The sequence below is a fragment of the Thunnus albacares genome, chromosome 7, assembly GCF_914725855.1.
Source record: "Thunnus albacares chromosome 7, fThuAlb1.1, whole genome shotgun sequence".
Classification (NCBI taxonomy): Eukaryota; Metazoa; Chordata; class Actinopteri; order Scombriformes; family Scombridae; genus Thunnus; species Thunnus albacares.
The window spans coordinates 17,722,631-17,740,176 of NC_058112.1; the positions used below are offsets into that span (position 1 = coordinate 17,722,631).

Here is a 17,546-nt window from a genome sequence, read left to right on the forward strand (position 1 = left end):
TGGAAGCTGGTGTGAATGCTATCCAGTTTTATTTTTCTTGATTTCTCCTTCTGACCAAAACTCAACCTAAAACTAAAACTAAACCTTCACATTTAGTAGAATGGGAAAGATCCCCATATTAATGACATGTCAGCATTCACGTCATCAATACAGTTGTATGATTACATCAGAACACCATATATATTAAATTTGGATTTAATTACATTGCATAGAGGTATTTGGCTGATGTACAACATCCATATTTGTTTGGTTTTCAGGGACTTTTTTATCATTAAGTGCCTAGGACTAAATTAAAGTGTCTGCTGTGAAAAATGCCTATTGTCTTTATGCAGGGCAGTGGACAATATAAATGTTATTGGCTGCACTGTTGCAGGAGAGATTCACTCTATTTTGATGGACTGAGGCATCAAGGGCAAACGCAGAGAGAAGCAATGTGAGATAAGTGTTAGAGTTTGACTTGAGCTTTATGGTTAGATGTATTTGGAAGACCTTGAGCTGTTTGCAGTATTCGACAATGCAATATGCAATCTCCATTACTCAGCTTATCAGAAAATTTAGGAGGAGTGGAACATGTAGAAATGACATCTTCATCTACAGCTAAGTGTTCTCATTTTACACTATATCCTTAATAATGAAGTCTTCATTTCACCATGAAATAAATGTAATTAATTTTCTTATAATAAGATGCTCTGACAGAAAATTTAGTCCTCCTTGGAGGTTAGTATGACATTTAACTCCCATTTCTGGGCAACAACCCTCCCATATAGCCACCCAATCTAATAAATGAGGAGAATATTAAACTGTTAGAGCGGAAAGTGCTGTATAATGTGGGGATATATTCAATTTGGTGCAAGCCAGTGAATTGAGATAAAAAGAAGACAGCATTGAAAAAAAAAGAAAATGTATTAATTCATCACTTCAGACTATTGTGTACCATAGTATCAGCAGCTCTACATGGGAGAAAGACTTCAGGATATTAAAGCAGAGGCCAACGCAGACCGAGCAGGGCAGGTTTCCAAGGAAACAAGCTGTGCTGAGGACAAGGACTTTTTGTCAGTAGCAATGTCAATATTCAGAGGAGTCTTGCTCCAGCAGATGTCCACTTTATTATTCAGCTAAAAAACAAAACAAACACACACAAGGACAAAAGTCATGTACATCAAAGGTGGGTTTGTACTGCAACACAAGTAGAGGTATTAAGACACAGATATTTACCGTGCACATGACTGACACTATTAAAAGAATAGTTTAAAATTTGGGGATCTATGTGTACTTGCTTTTATGCCAAGACTGAAATGCGAAGATTAATACCACTCTCATGTTTGTACAGTAAATATGAAGCTCTAGCTCTAGCCAGCAGCTGAGCTTAGCATAGCATATAACTCGTAAAATGACAAATTGCCATTTTTACGCTTCATTATGAATCATGTTCTTTTTTGTGACTAATCTTTATAGGTCAAAAGGGTTGACAATATCTTTAAAGAACATTTTTAAAAGCAGTAGTTTGACAATTTCAGAAATTTTCCCTTTTTGTTTCAGGTTCAAGATTCAGGTGAGAAGATTGATACCACCTAAATAAGCGCTTACAAAGTGCTTAACAGAGAGAAGAAAAAAAGAATTTAAAAAACAGCAATTAAAGGGGAATAAAATGAAGTTGGACAAAATTATAAACTGTCAAAAGTGGGATAATAAAACACAGCAACATATCAAACATTCATAAAAGCTTTCCAATAGAGGAATGTTTTAAGAAGAGATTAAAATGACACTAAAGATGTTGCCTGTCTGATCTCGATAGGTGGACTGTTCCACAGTTTAGAGGCTCTAACAGCAAAGGCCCAGTCACCTTTGGTCACTAGCCGAGACCTAGGAATAACCAGCAGAGCCCCATCCACGCATCTAAGTGAACGCTCAGGCACATAGGGGGTTAATAAGTCCTTGATGTAATTTGAAGCGAGGCCATTTAATGCTTTAAAAGTGATGAGTAGAATTTTAAAATCAGTGCAGAATGTAACAGGCAGCCAGTGTAAGTTGGCAAATACTAGAGTAGTATGTTCATATCTCTTAGTGCCAGTTAAAATCCTGGCAGTAGCGATCTGTACCAGTTGGAATTGGTGAAGGGAGCTCTGACTGATGCCAGCATAAATTGCACTGCAGTAGTCGAGGTGGGAGAAAATAAATGCATGTATGACCTTATGTAAATCAGTAGGAGACAGAAACAATCTGAATTTTGAGATTTTTTTTTAGTTTAAAGAAGCATGACTGGACAGCATTTTTCACGTGGGCATCAAAACAGAGATCTGCATCAAAAATAACTCCAAGATTTCTAGCGGATTGCTTAATGTTTTTGATCAGGGAACCAAGCTTACTGTGAAGCAGGCCAGTAGACTTTGTGGGACCAACGACTATGACCTCAGATTTATCGTCATTGTATTTTAAAAAGTTTTGGGACAGCCAACATTTAACATCACCGAGGCAGGCAAACAGATTATCAGGGCTGCTGGGGTTGTTGGTTGTGGTGGGAGATAATATGTTTCTGAATGATCTGGCTGAGAGGAAGCATGTACATTGAAAACAGCAGTGGGCCAAGGAACACCACAATTAAAACAGAGGAACAGGCATTTGCTTTGACAACAGAGAAGGTTCTACTGGAGAGGTATGAATGTAGTCGATGTAGGGCAGTCCCTAGGTTTCCAGACGGTGCAGGAGTATGGACTGATCAATCGTAGAAATTCGAGAACTGTTAATAATTAAAAGAATACAATGACCAACAGAGGGGAATACCTCTTTAAAAAACGTGGATAAGCATGAGAACGTTTGGACAATATCTACACCACAGTTATTTCATGGATTTCATTTGAGAAATTATTTTATATAGTGCTGAGATGTTAATAGTTTGTAACTGGGAAAATGAAGCAAGATTATTGTTGTAGGTGGGTAGATTTTGTGGATCAGGTGAAATTTAAGACTGAATGTTCTCTATCCGCCTAATAAAATGAGCAGCGAATTTCTCTGTCCATTCATTTTCGGGTACAGGATCTGTCCTGGATGGACCACTGAGAACAGAAGTGATTACACCGAATAAGACTTTGAGGTTGTGATTGTTTTTGGATATCATGTCAGAAAAATATGCTGCTTTTGCATCTTTTACTGCTTTCTGGTAGTTTGTCATACATTCCTTTAAGCGTATTGTGGGTAACTGTAGACTTAGTTATCTTCCATTTGCGTTCCAATGCACTGTCGTTTCAATGGTCAAGTGTGATCATTTAGCGAGTGATTGATTTTGGTTTTCTGATTTTCAGTGAAGCAATATGGTCAAGAATGGAAAGACAGTGACTGTTCAAAGAGGTTAATAGTTCATCTGGATTGTGTGGAGATGCTGTAATGGGAAAAGACCAATTGGAAAAAGCATCACTGGATTTGGCTACAGAGTCAGCAGTAAAAATGCGATACCATGTGATGGAGTGGGTTTTAAAACAGGAGAGGGTAGAGGTGCTTTAAAAATAACAGCTTTGTGGTCAGATACAAAGATGTCCATTAACTCTAGGTTCTCTGAGCAGAGACCAGAAAAAAGTACCAAGTTGAGGGTATGATCTTTGAAATGTGTGGCTCTTTCAACTAGATGTAGGAATTCACCAGACATGGAATATGCAGGACAACAAACATGAATGTTAAAGTCACCCAAAGTGAGTACTCTGTCATACTTGGATAAAACAAAAGACAAAAGTTCGGAAAATTCTGTGATAAAATTATTGTACTTTGGGGTCATATAAACTAAAATACACAACAAGGGAACAGGACCCGAAACGAGAAAGCTCAGGACTTCAAATGATATAAAATTGCCAAATGAAGTAAGAGGGCACTTAAAACACTGGTTTTTATACGGATTAAACAGATGAGATAAACATGTTAATTAGTGGACTTTAGAGGAGCTAGTAGGAGGATTTTGTTACCTTTAGGCTAGCTTTCCAGTATTTATGCTAACTAACTCCTGACTGTAGCTTCATATTTACTGTACAGACATTTAGGTGGTATTTTCCTTCATCTAAATCTTGACAAGAAAGCGAATAAGCGCATTTCTCAAATAGTCAAACTACTGCTTTAAGCAATGTTCTGAAAAGATACTGTCAACCCTTTTAACCTATAAGGATAAATCAGAAAAATGAACTTGGTGGTGCAAAAAAGTGTGCAGTATGTGTGGGTTGTAACGCTGTCAACAGATCCTGTGTTGCTGACTCTAGATCAGAGTAGCATACACTATGAAGGTTTGACATGTGTGTGGTATTTATGACTCCTTTCAGGCTAGACGGTCTACGTTGACTTGCACTATGCATTATTTAAAGCTCTAACTGAGACTTTTTTCAAGTTTGTCCAACTTTTTTTCTCTCTTTTTCCCCCTCTAGCTTTCCCACTTGTGTTCATTTGGGTGCCAAACCATGGCTGTGTGCAGCGGTGCTGGAATATATCGCATATGGTGGGAAAGCAGAGGAGCTCTCTGTGTGTGGCAGAGGCCTACACTTGGATTAATTTGTGTGATGTGAATTAATGGCTCACTGGAGTGTGGCTGACGCCCTTTAGTATTACCCACAAACAACGGTACAGCTCTAGATGAGATCCCCGCTGCATTAGATCACCCACCGAGCCGTGCAGAGATGGTAGATGCACAACCGCATTAAATGATCTTGTCACCTAAATCTGTTTTTGTCAGTCTGATGCAATCTTCTCCAGGAATGTACTTTAGTAACAACATCTGCCCTCTTTGATCGGACTGGAAACAGTCTCATCCCTCACGATTAACCCAAGTTCAAAACTTGAACAAGACCCACAAGTACAAGACTCATCACCACTATCCCTCTCATCCAGACCAAAATGTGCTACTCTGGGAGCCCGCTATCTTTCTTTGTCACAAAGTGTACTGCTCTCGCTATTTCTTCCAGGAGAAAAACATGACTAGGTCCAAACGTAGTATGTGGCTGGACCATGTATGAAATGCTAGAGGGCTTTTAATTTGAAACGACGGATACAGGAAATGGCGACACTTGGCCCAGGTGAGTGATGAAGTTACTCAGTCAGTCACAGACTTTGGCATTTATAGGACTGGCCCAGCTGTTGTGGCCCTGCCAAAAATCACGTCTTTTATGTGAAGCCTGTACCTGGAGAATAGAGAATGAAATGTTGCGTGCGTGCGTGTGTGTGTGTGTATGTGTGTATTTTTAACTGAAGGTGTGCTTCACTTCCAGCATGTGATTAATATATTCTATTAGTCTCAGGCTTGCAGGGAGATTACAGCCACACTTTGCCTTGAAAACAAATATGGGTTCCATTCAGAAAGCCACTTTGGTCAAGAAGCACACATCTTATTTTAAAACGGTGAGCATTATTGCTGTGTCCCTTGGTGGCAAGCCAGGAATCAATCAGGCTTTTATTTCTGTAATTCCAGGTTTAGACCACTTAAGGAAAAACTCTGTATCAGCACCAGATAGTAATGGGCAGCGTGACTGTCCCATGCTTAGGTATTGATTTTCTGCTTTGTGTTGTTGGCTGTGGTATTTTCAAACCTGCTTAGTCTGATGCCAAATCATTGTTTTTCTGCACCTCTGCCACAGACAACAATGTAAGCCTTAATAATAGATCCTTAGAGTGACTGGAGAGTGTAATGAGTCTGGGGCACTGAGTTTAAAACAAACAGAGCTACGGAAACTTCCAATTAAACTTCATCTGGTTTGCAGGGTAACATAAATCAAATAGTAAAGACGGATCTCAGTCTCACTTGTTCAGTATTTTAACCTGACAAAGTACTGACCTAAAAAGAAAAAATAACCACACAATGGGTTTAAATGCCATTTAAATATGCTACTTGAGCATCAACAAAACAAACACAGACAAGGCTGGCAGCCTCTGCTTGGTATTTCACTTCATGTGCCACCTGGTTGAATGTTGCAGGAAATCTGTTGTAGGCTTTGAACCGTAAAACAGAAGGAGAGTGCCGTTCTTCCAGATCTAATGGAGCATTCAGCATTTGCTCACAATGGCAGATGGAACAAGAGAAACGTTGTTGGAATAATCATGTTTACCCTGTTAACTGGGGTAAAACAGACTGATTTAGGATTTATGAGGTGTTAATGCTCACTAACACCAATGCCAACAATATCACAGGAAAGCTAAATGATTATCTTAACTGAGCTAATTTGTTTACTGTAATTATCTTCTTTAACCATCACTGTTTTAAATAATGTAGAAGTCAGTGAGGATTCCCTGGAAAATATATGATCATGAATTTGGTAATTATATTGTGAGGTTTAAAAGACCACATACAGGCTATATGTATGAACACTAGTGTCATCAGTCAAGCAATGACAATCTGTATTGTTGACAGGGTTAAAAGTTCATAGCTTTAAAGGAATATGACAAACATAAAGACATGGACAAAAGTAGATTGAATTATCTGACTCACATGGCATTCAGGGTTGGAAACCTTACTTTGGGATCTTTAAGACAGAAGTAAACTACTAGCCTTTGTCCAAAAACACTAGATCTTCAACTTGATGAGTTTTAATGTTTTAGTTAATTTTGTCTCAAACTCTGTTCATCACTCACAAATATTGAAAAATAATTTTAGTGTGCAATTAATATGATTGTTTATCGACTTTCATTGAAATTAAGCTTTGGCGAAAGTTCAGATAGGAAGAAGATCTATTCCCTTACTTTCTGGCTTTATTTCACTACAGGTGAATATTTGCTCTTTCCTCCTTTTCTATTTCGCTCTGTCACATCCACTTCACCTGTCACGACATCACCATACCAGTGATATTTCTGCCTGCGTTCCTCAAGCCAGTCAGTCTCTAGATGCCGTTCTTTAAATATCACTGCAGTTCTGCCATTCTGTCTTTCAGACCTATTATTGCGCAACCCACCTCCTCCAAATCACCACCATGACCTCCATGATTTCCGGGAAGACTCGCCCCAAAGGTTTCCATCAACCACCTTCTGGCACCACTCCACCACCGCCAGCGTCTAGACTCCGGGGGGATCCTGTCCTATCTCCTATCTGCATATGGAGCGATGCTTTATTAAGATGCGTCACACTGGTAGAGTCTAATCGCCAAAAATCTTTCTGTTGCTAACATCAAAAATATTGTTATACACTTCCAATTGATCTCTCCTTATTGAAATGGTATTATGATGATGATATAATTATATAGACCTTTTTCAAAGCAAACATTTTGACTTGTCATAGTAGGAAAAGCAAAGATGTTACTAATAACATTAACGATGGCTCTGTTCTATTCAAGCATCCCAGGTATATACTGTTCAAATTTTCTAATTCTCTCCCTCAAACCCTGCCCTCACACTTAAATAGCCCCTACTTGCAGTTAGATTTGCTCTGCTTCTGCTTAAACTGTATGCTTGCACTCAGATATGTTGTTGTTTGCACAGATTTCCTGCTCCAGCTTCAGCCCTTCACTTTGCACTCAGGTTGCTTCTGTGCACTCGTGAAACTTCTGATCTCAGATTTCTCCTCTGCCCTCAGATTACTTGTGCAACAACCCCATCAAAATAGAGGCGAAGTCCCACCCCTTCCGGTGTCCCCGATGGGACCTTATTTTGGAAAAAATATGTATGGTAGTCAGTGGTGAGAGACAAATAATTTTTTGATCCCAGTTGAATTGTGCACAGTTCAATGTTCAATTCAGTTCAATTCAGGCATAGTTCAGGTAATTTGTTCAAACTAATGTAGTGTAAAAATAAATGCATTGCAAAATTTTACATTCATAGCTGGAGTAGGATGATTTGGCAACCACACACACACACACACACAATAGTGGAACACTACTAAATAGGGTAACCAGGTAATCAACAACAAGGGTGCTGGCAATTTCTCTGATCAGCAGATTTGCAGATTTATCAAGGCACAATACAGCTGCAGCAGCATATTGGCAGAATTCCTGAGGTGTGAACTCCTTCAGCCCAGCATTCACCCTCTCAACATGAATGTGGTTCTCAGAAATTTCCTTGGTTGCACTCACCTCACTCTCTGTGAACTTTCCATTACTGAGGAAAGGAGGACTGTTCAGTGACACCCTCAGGCACAATGTCTGAGATTAAGAACTCCTTATCGGCTAAAATAAGGTCACCAGCAGCTAGGTGCACCAGAATGCCAGACTGCTGCATAATGGACTCGTCAGACACAGAGCCTGGGAAGAGTCGGCTGCAAAAATTGATCGCAACATTTTGAGCAACAGTACTTTGAGTACTTTGAGTGCATACCTCTGTATGAGTAGGTCAACTTTGCTTGGTCCATCTGACTGGGGGGTGGCTATATGGATGTCAGTGCAGTCCACAATCATTTGCCAGTTGAAGGCAGAGGACTGGAATGAAGCAGGCATGCTTTTTTTATTTTTTGGCAATTAGGACATCATTCTCTGAAACAGCACCTTGAGGAGCAGATGGATCATTGTGTTCACCATATTACTGACTGTTGGAGAACGACAAGGAAACAGTTATGCAAGATGCAGGTGTGGGCAGTCTTGGCAGATCTTCATCGAGGCCATCAAGACCAAGTCTTCATGGCCTTGATGCCCTCCACTTTCCATCCACTGAAATACATGATGGAGCCCTCAAAGCGCTCCACCAACCCTGCATATCTGGAAGCCCTGTTTCCATTCGTATGATCTCATCTGTTAGCCATGCTGCAGAGTATTTGCCTGTGCCTCTTTTGCTAGCAACAGGCCCAGACTGCAGGCTGTCATCCCCCGCCTGGTGTTCGCAACGATTGGGTCCAGACTGCACGCAGAAGGGTCCCGGTTCGTCTGCAGATTTGTTATGCTCACGCACTTTGGCGTAGCTGTGGTCAGTGGACTGATTTACTGAGGGTAAACTGATTACATTTGTCTTAGTCCACTCAAAAAACATGTCCCTTTCTCTTTTCCATGAGGAAAATGGCAGCTGCATATTCTGGAATTCACATCTGGCTCCCTGTCTGCTCGTCTGCAATGAGAAAATCATACAACGAATAATTAAAACCTGCCAAATAGTCCCCCTACCCATCGTTGAAACACTCTGCACTCTTCTATTTGTCTTGTGAAGCAGTCTTAACTTTAATTTTGAAAAGTGTTATACAAATAAAGTTTATTATTTAGCATTAGTAGTAATATTAGACTTAGTAGTAGTACAAGTAGTAGTAGAAGAAGTAATATTAACATTAGTGTCTGGGTCCAAAAAGTTGTTTTGAAAAAAGTGTTTACCTGAGATCTTGTAAACCACATGGATGTGTATTGATCATCTCTCCACTGTGCTGCATATGTTTTTTCAATCGTTTGGCTGTTTTGGGTTTTTTTTTTTGACTTTTTGGTTTCATGGTCCTTCAAAATGTGCACTGTGCAGGTTAGAGAGAGAAATGTGTTTACATTTGCAGAGATGCAACAGAGCGGAGAAGTGACCCTTACCTTGTCTCTGGCCCCTTCTTCAAAAGCTCCTACACTTAACTATAGAGACTGTATATCTGGCGATATAAAATATTGGATCAGCTTGAAATGTTTCTTGGCATTAAGTTTGCTTAAAACCCACAAGGAGATTAAAAGGTTCTAGCTAACCATCTATTAAGGGTTCTAACAAGAACCTTTTATCTTCTAATGGTTCTACATTGAATCAAATATCTGTAGGCCTAATAAAATTATAATGAATTGGGGACCACAGACTTAACTTGCTTGTATTTGGGTCAGGTAAAAAAGTTTGGGAACCACTCTGTTAAACTACAATGATTCATATTTAGAGTTAAATGTGCTTGTTTCATAATTTATCTAAATGTAATACAAACATGACTGTAATGTTTCCTGTGCATTGGAATTAACATTCAAGTGAATCTACACTTTTGTTAATTTTCAATATCAAATATTGGACATCATGCAGTCTCTCCCCCCTCCACTTGCCATTTCCTGTGTGTGTGCTACAGGTCAACCCGTCTCCACCCTGCACACCACAAGTTTGAGGCCCCATCTTCCCAGAATCCTTTCTGCCATGTACTACATTTTACACTCATTGCTTGCTGGCTAGCTAGGTAACTTAGCTATGTTCCACACACAGATGTACCTTACCTGATGTGTTTTATCCAGCGACTCCTGGTCCTTTTATCAGCCAGGAAGCGAAAGAATGAGCAAGACCCGTTGCTCATGTGACTACATCCCAGTATGAAACACATAGGCATCATTAACGTTAGCTTCAACAGCTCTGCGTAGCTTGTAGAGAGAGAAAGTTATGACATCACATGACTTTTGGGTGTGTGGTCTTTCTAGTTACATATTTTCACAGTCTTATATCTCAACAGTTTTACAACAAACTGCAACTTTCTTGACTTGCACAAATATCTCTAAATTGACAAACATCATAAGTGTAATTCATGGCACCATTCAAACAGGATCAAAAATAATTTTTCTCTCACCATCGACTACCGTACATAGTTTTTCCGAAATAAGGTCCCAATAGAATGCCAGGTGTTCCTTGCCTCCTTGTGGGCACATTTGCTTTGTTTGCAGGATTCATGTAACATACAACACTTGAAAGCCAAGCATATCATCATGGATGTATTCTCGTGCTGCACATATGACTTTATCAGTTCAATTAGAAGGAAGTAATACTAATAACTTTGGCAGTCCGCTCCTGAGTCATGAAGGAGACGTCGTATTCTTCTCTAGTACACTGACAGGAGGCTGGTGTACTATACGTCTACTATTATAGGTAGCTATTATAGTAAAAACTATGGGCAATGGTAAATATATTTACTGTCCTATTCCAAAAGTCATAAAGACAGTAAGGAAAGTACATGTAATGAAGCCGTAGAGGGCGGGAGTGGATGAACCCGGTTAAAGAATAACTGCCTGTACAGGACGCTCTAAGAAGTAAAGTGAACGTGCCCCCAAGGAGGCAGAGAACATTTCATTGGTCAATGCTACAGCTGGCATTCTGTTGGTTGGGGAATTTTGACAGAGTTGTTGCACAAACAAAAGCAGGGCAGAACAGAAATCTGAGAGCAGACGTTTCACGAGCACACAGAAGCAGCCTGAGTACGAGGAGAAGGGCTGAAGCAGGAAATCTATGCAAGCAACAATACATCTGAGCATAAGCATACAGTTTGAGCAGAAGCAGAGCAAATCTAAGAGCAAGCAGGAGATATTTGAGCACAAGAACAGGGTTTTGAGAGAAATAATTACAAAATCTGAACGTGAAATCAATAAGTCATGCTCTCAAATTGGAATACCACGCTCTTGAATAAAGATAGGAAAAAAAACCCAATACCCAGAAAGCCATGATAGTGTGACAGGGAGCCAGCACACATAATACCAGGAGCTTGAAACTGAAGCAGCTAAATAGAATTCAGCCATCATCAATTTTATTATTTACACCCGTATGTGATTTTCCTATTATGACATTTCAAAATGTCCTCACCATATTGTGATATACATCAATATGTTCGAAAATGTTCTTATTAATAATAAACATTTTATTGTCCAGCACATCTGCCATCAATTGTTTTCATCTGCTTTGTAGCCTTCAACATGGTGTTTACATAAATCAACATGTCTGCCATTTAAATAGGAATCATAGCATTGTTTACAAACAAAAGAAAAATAAAATGATGAATATTTATTACAGTAAGAGGAACTTTTGGGGGGTCGTCATGTAAGCAATCATTGAATGTTTAGCTACAAAGCCATGACCTTGAAACAAGGTGGAGCTGTGTATTCTGAGCTCTGAACAATTTGTCTCTCCAGTTTCTCCACAATTCCTACAGTCCATCACTGTCATAAGCTCATTATCGATCAGAGACTGATGCGTCTCATGTTCACAGTTAGTTGTCTCCTACTGTATCCTCATCACTCTTATGTGAGCTTTGCACAGTGATACGTACGGCATCAGAACTGTAAAATAAAACAGGATCTTGAAGTATGATTTCCAGTAACAATAACAACATTGGTGCTATCATATTGAGTGCACTCAGATCTTTATTCATGGGTATTTGTGAGAAAGCACAGATAAATAATTTTCATTTAACTCCAGAAGTTCAAACAGACAATCTGAATTTATACTCAGTGATTGAAAGTTTAATATTTAGAGTTAAAGTTGTAGCAGTAATGGTACCCAGCTCCCTCGCTCAATAGGATGGATTTACTGTAAGCTTTCCAACAAAATCTTCTAAACGCAGCCTGAAGCGCTGCTCTATACAAGCAGCAGCAGGAAATTACTCCAAATTGTACCCAGAAATGTGAGCATGTGAACAAAATGCCCCCCTACGACTGTCTCAAATCATCCTGCAAATGTCTGAGAACTGCTTTGTTGCATGAAAGGAACATCCATCTCATTTAAATAAGTCAACAACTCCAGAGTATTTAGATTTTGGGCTCAGTAGACACAGGGTGCCTCCACGGGAGACGCCCCCCGGCATGTTAGCTTTCTGCTGATTGACTCAGCGGGCTCTCATTATCATGAGGAAAATGAGCTGTAAATGTTCTCACTCCTCTCCTGTTTATTTTCAGGTTACATTGTGGTTGGGGAATGTCACTTCAATGCCAGTTTTGTTTTTCTCTCAAGTTGGGAAAATGGATGGAGGAGCAGATACCACATTATTCATAGTATGACATGCTTTATGTAGTATTCCCATTAGAATGATCCCTCGCTGTTGGTACAGTAAGTGAAACATGTGCACGCTCTCTACAGTATATAGTGCTTTATATTTCTTTATCCACTTCACAGGATGTAAAAGTACATCGTGGTTTAATTGCTTGTCTTCAGGCTACGATCTAAGAGTGAGATACCATACGTACCTCTCTGCCATGACGAAGCCATGAAAAGCTCAGCAGCTAAAATGGTTTGAAGGCAGAGAAAAGCTGTAAAGCGTCTCACGCATCAAAGAGCTCAGAGAAATGTTTTCTCATCTCAGCCTCGGAACAGGAATCAATACAAGCACTCGTCTCTTAACAGGTCGAGCCGAGCACAGGTGACATTTCACAGAACACAACCTCTGCCTCTGCTGAGTAACACAAGAATTATCTGCTTATCCTGTTTCACATATTTATGTGACATTAAGTGTCTACAGTGATGAAGAAATAAGCAGCTTGGTTGCAAGCTTTTGTATTCTACTGTTTTAAGAAAGTAATCGTCAGCAGTTGCATTTATGGATTGAATAAAAGCTACAGAGATGGTAATTTGTTCAGATAATATGTTAATCCATAAATTAGAATCATGTAATAATTGAGTCTTGGACTGCAGACAGCAGCTACTTGATTTATTTAGCATTGCACATTAAAGCAGTGGTGAGGAATGTGAATGCTGTAAATGAACAGTAAATCCAATATTTCTCGCCTCTAAAGCACAGGACATCAATTCTGCATTGCATATGCTGTATATCCGTCCAACATTTTAACATATTGCCCGTATCAATATTCAGCTCTACTCCATTTCAGATCATTTTGATGACTGCATTTCTCTTGACAGCTTCTTTGAGAAATGTAGAGTATCATAAAGTTCAGACAGTTCAGTTGTGCGCCGTCAGAAACTACTAACACATGTTTTCAGTGTATTAAATCTCCGCCAAAAAGAATGAAAAAACAAACAAAAAAAAGTGCATTTCAACCCCTTGCGGTGCAGTTTGAGCTTCCAGCGGTGTACATTAATTAACATGCCATACAGCCGAGCGCGCTTCTAGAATGACAATGTTTTCCTCATTTGCTTCAGAGGCTCTTATCAAAAGTGATAGACCTGGCAAGATCAAAGTGCAGGCTAGTGGTTTTCCCTCTGGCACTTTCTGACTGGGAAAGCGAGCTTTTAAAGAACTTGTGACAAGCACATTGCCTTTGAAGCGGATTAGTATTGTTACCGTCTCATGTTGCACAATGATGTTCACAGCATACTGTCCCCAGAATTCAGAGGTTTAAACTATCTGGCCGTCTGAAGCCCACACAAATTTCCCAGTTGTGAAATTTGCTCTCACAATTTCAAAGCGGCCCCTAGAGCCCTGTAATACTGCACTATATTCATAATGAACAGGACTCTATAGGCCTTAAAAAGCTGCGTCTGATAAAACTTATTAAGCTTCTTTTTCATGTCCCTGAGGAAAGATTGATTGCACTAAGAGGCTTTTAATATAAATATATTATCTCCTGAAAGTGATATGAAATCTCACTCTGAAAAATGCTGCTCCAACACTTTATCAATGGAAATGTGATCAGAGGCAATCTAAGATGCAGCACATTTGAAATTCTGCAGCTGCAGTACAGCTGAGAATTACTGGCTTGATTTTTTTTTTTTTGCCTCAATAAAACACATTCTTTTTCTTTCATGTTGAAAATAGTTGCCACATTATCTTTTGCTGCACGCTTGATGACATTCAGTTTCAAACCTACTTTATTTAATGTAAACAATGTTGACAGAAAATATAAAGGAAGTATTGAAAGAAAAGTTTATCCTATGTTACCACTTTCTCACCAGCTACTGTAGGTGTTGTTCATCACCAAATGACTCAGCTGAACAAAGGGTTAACAAGATCTGTGGATGACAAAACCATATCACCACAACGTCCATTTAGTAGCTGTTCTGGAGCTTTCAGTTGTATCACACACACAGCTGGAGTTTGCCAAGTTTTAATGGAATTGTAGGTGTTTAAATTTCATTTTCTAAGAACTTTAAGGACTTCTTATCCACGTTGGCTTAAAATGTACGATTGAAAGTTGACTAAACCATCTCAAGATTCATTTAGAAACTGTAAATACTACTGAAACAACAACTGCTGCTGCAGATGTACAAGGAAAGATGGTCTGTTGATGTAAAGTATGAACATATTGCTTCATGTCAAACAACTTGTAGAGCCTCATGTAAAGCAAAATTTAAGCAAAAGTAAAAGATCTCTATGTGCACCTATACGTTCAGGTACATCACCGTTAGCTATAGAAACCAGCAGGTTTAATCGCCTCCCTGAAGAAAAAAATGTTGTATTATTGTTATAAAGCTGCAGTGATTAGTTTGTGAATCAATTAGTCAATCAACAGACAATGAATCACCAACTATTTTGCTAATCGCTTAAGCGTTTTCTGTAATTTTTTAAAGAAAAAAATGCCAGAATTCTCTGGTTCCAACCTAATATAATATGAATGAATATTTTCTGGTTTCTTCAGTCTTCACTGATAGAAAACTGAATATCTTTGGATTGTTGACTGTTGGCTGGGACAAAAAAAGAGGTTTGATCAACTCGGGTGTTGTGACAGGTGAAGTGATGTAATTTTATATGTAAGAAGTTTTGTTCTTATCTGACAAATGTTTCACCACTGTGACGGTACAGTATGTTTGGTATCTTATGCTGCAAGTCCATGTGGGTTAAGCTGCTTGTTTGTGCATGACACACTGAATAACATCACGACTACAGTTTTACTGTTTCCAATTAAAATTTGATTTAAAATTTTGTATTTACATTTTGCATTGCAGAGTCAAGTTGCAAATGGCTTCCCAGCCCACTATGATATATTTGGTCAGATATAATTCAATCACAAACTTCAAATCACATTTAGGATGCTTTCAAGTCACATGTTCATGGCAATTTATGAAAAAACAACCTCTCAATAAGGCTTTTTTCTCAAAAAAATTTGATTGATTTAAATCCCTCCTCTCATGAAGTGACTGAACCAGAGAGCTGCAGCCACGCCAGCGACTCAAAGCTCTAACACAAACGCAATTTCAATAGAGTTGAACTTGATGGATAAACAGTCGCTACATGTCTCGCCCCTTTTTTAAAGTCGTGTGAGTGAAGCAGGGTCTAGGATTAACAAGGACAGGTTGAATTACAGCTTGAATTTGGGGGCAATTCAATAGGAAGTGAATCAATCTGAGGATTAATTGTTGCACCACATCCTGAGCAGCAGACACTCGATACAGCCAGAGGGAGACTGCTATAATGGAAGTGAAATACAGACAGCATACAGCAACAGCAGCTTAACCCTTCACAGCTCCTACAACGTGTTTATGTCTGATAAAAAGGCTCATTCACAGAGAGACACAATATACAAAATGACATCATGACCTGTTTCTTTTGCCCTGAAAAGGATATTTTAATAGAAATGGTGAATATTATTCAGTTGTGTGATATATTTCAATCTGTGGTAGGGATTTTCAATGTGTTTTAGAGTTTTTCATGTGAAATCTTTCCAGGTTGTGGGTTCTTTTGAAGCTCAAGTATCTGTGACATAAGGAGGATGTTATAATTGGCTCTTCATTTAGGTGGTCAGTGATGTGTTATGAATCCCACATTTTACTGCCGAGATCTCCTATAGGAATTTGTGGCTATTTATGGGGAGATTGTAAAAATGTGTGGTTGAAATTCAGCTTGTTGCTTGGTGATTTTGTGTCTGTTCATTATTTTTTCCCCCATATTTCCTGAGTTGCACCATTTATAACTACTGTGAATACTACAGTACAGCGTGGACACACACACAGCGTCTTCTTAAGCAAGTGCAGTTCTTTTCTTTATGAGCTACTACATGTGATATTTCGGTCTAAAAGACTGCTGGAAAAGGCCTGCAGTATTATTAGATACTTGATGAGATATTTGATGATAGCGAGCTTTTATTCCTTGTGTCTCAGTGCATCAGAATAGTTATAAGAAGTGAGGACGGTGAAGCGCACTTCAAATGAAACACTAAGATCACATTGAGCAACTATCTCAAGGGAGTGAAATACAGTACATGGAAAGCAATATTATCTTTGTTCTGTGCACACAATATTATGTTTTTCTATTCAGGCAGAAAACATGTCTGGAATTTAAAATCTTTTATATGCAGTATCTTGGCAGCAGTGATTGTTACGGAACCGTCTTTCTTCTTTTTTTTTCAGAGAACGATTGTTAAATATAAGAAAAAGTACTGATGAACTAGTTGACAAAGTAATATCAACTCGAGGTCCATTTTGTAGCTTTCAGTCTGTTCTGGAGATTTTGATTGTATCACACATTCTTTCTCGGTAGATGGAGTTTGAAATTGTACAGTAAATGTAATTTTTCTGAACAATTTAAGGACTTAACATTTAACAGAGGACAAAACAATCTCACCTCTAGGTCCATTTAGCAGCTGTTCTGGGTATTTAGATTATATCACATGGACTTACTCAGTTTTAAGTGAACCAGTTAGTGAACATTCCTGATAAGATCCAAAACCACCTCTACGGGAACATTTTGATTTCTCACAAACTCTAAATATCTACATTTACTTTCTTGGTTTTATATAAAACAAATGGAGATGTACTTTTGTACAGAGCCAACAAATATATTTAATACAATGAAGCAACAAGCTAATGCATAAAATTATTGAGCCAACATTGGTTCATTTTACTGATGTTTCCCCAGATACATTTTATTGAATGACATAATCTCACCCACATCTGTTGTTGCACATATTGCATTCTCTTTCCATCAAAGGTTGACTTCTTGTCAGCCCATACATGCGCACATACTCCCATAAACATCTTGCAGATTTTTTTGCCTGAGCTTTGATTCATTGCAGGAAATTGATTCT

The 17,546-nt window shown here is 38.8% G+C and overlaps 1 long non-coding RNA gene across 1 annotated transcript in view; it reads right to left on the reverse strand.

Annotated features, from left to right (window-relative positions):
* Nucleotides 1-7,650: 7,650 nt before the first annotated feature.
* LOC122985975 overlaps nucleotides 7,651-17,546 on the reverse strand; it is a 61,035-nt gene continuing 51,139 nt past the window's right edge. The window contains exon 3 of the long non-coding RNA XR_006404212.1: nucleotides 7,651-8,985. This is a non-coding gene — a long non-coding RNA (uncharacterized LOC122985975). The remainder of the gene's footprint in view (nucleotides 8,986-17,546) is intronic.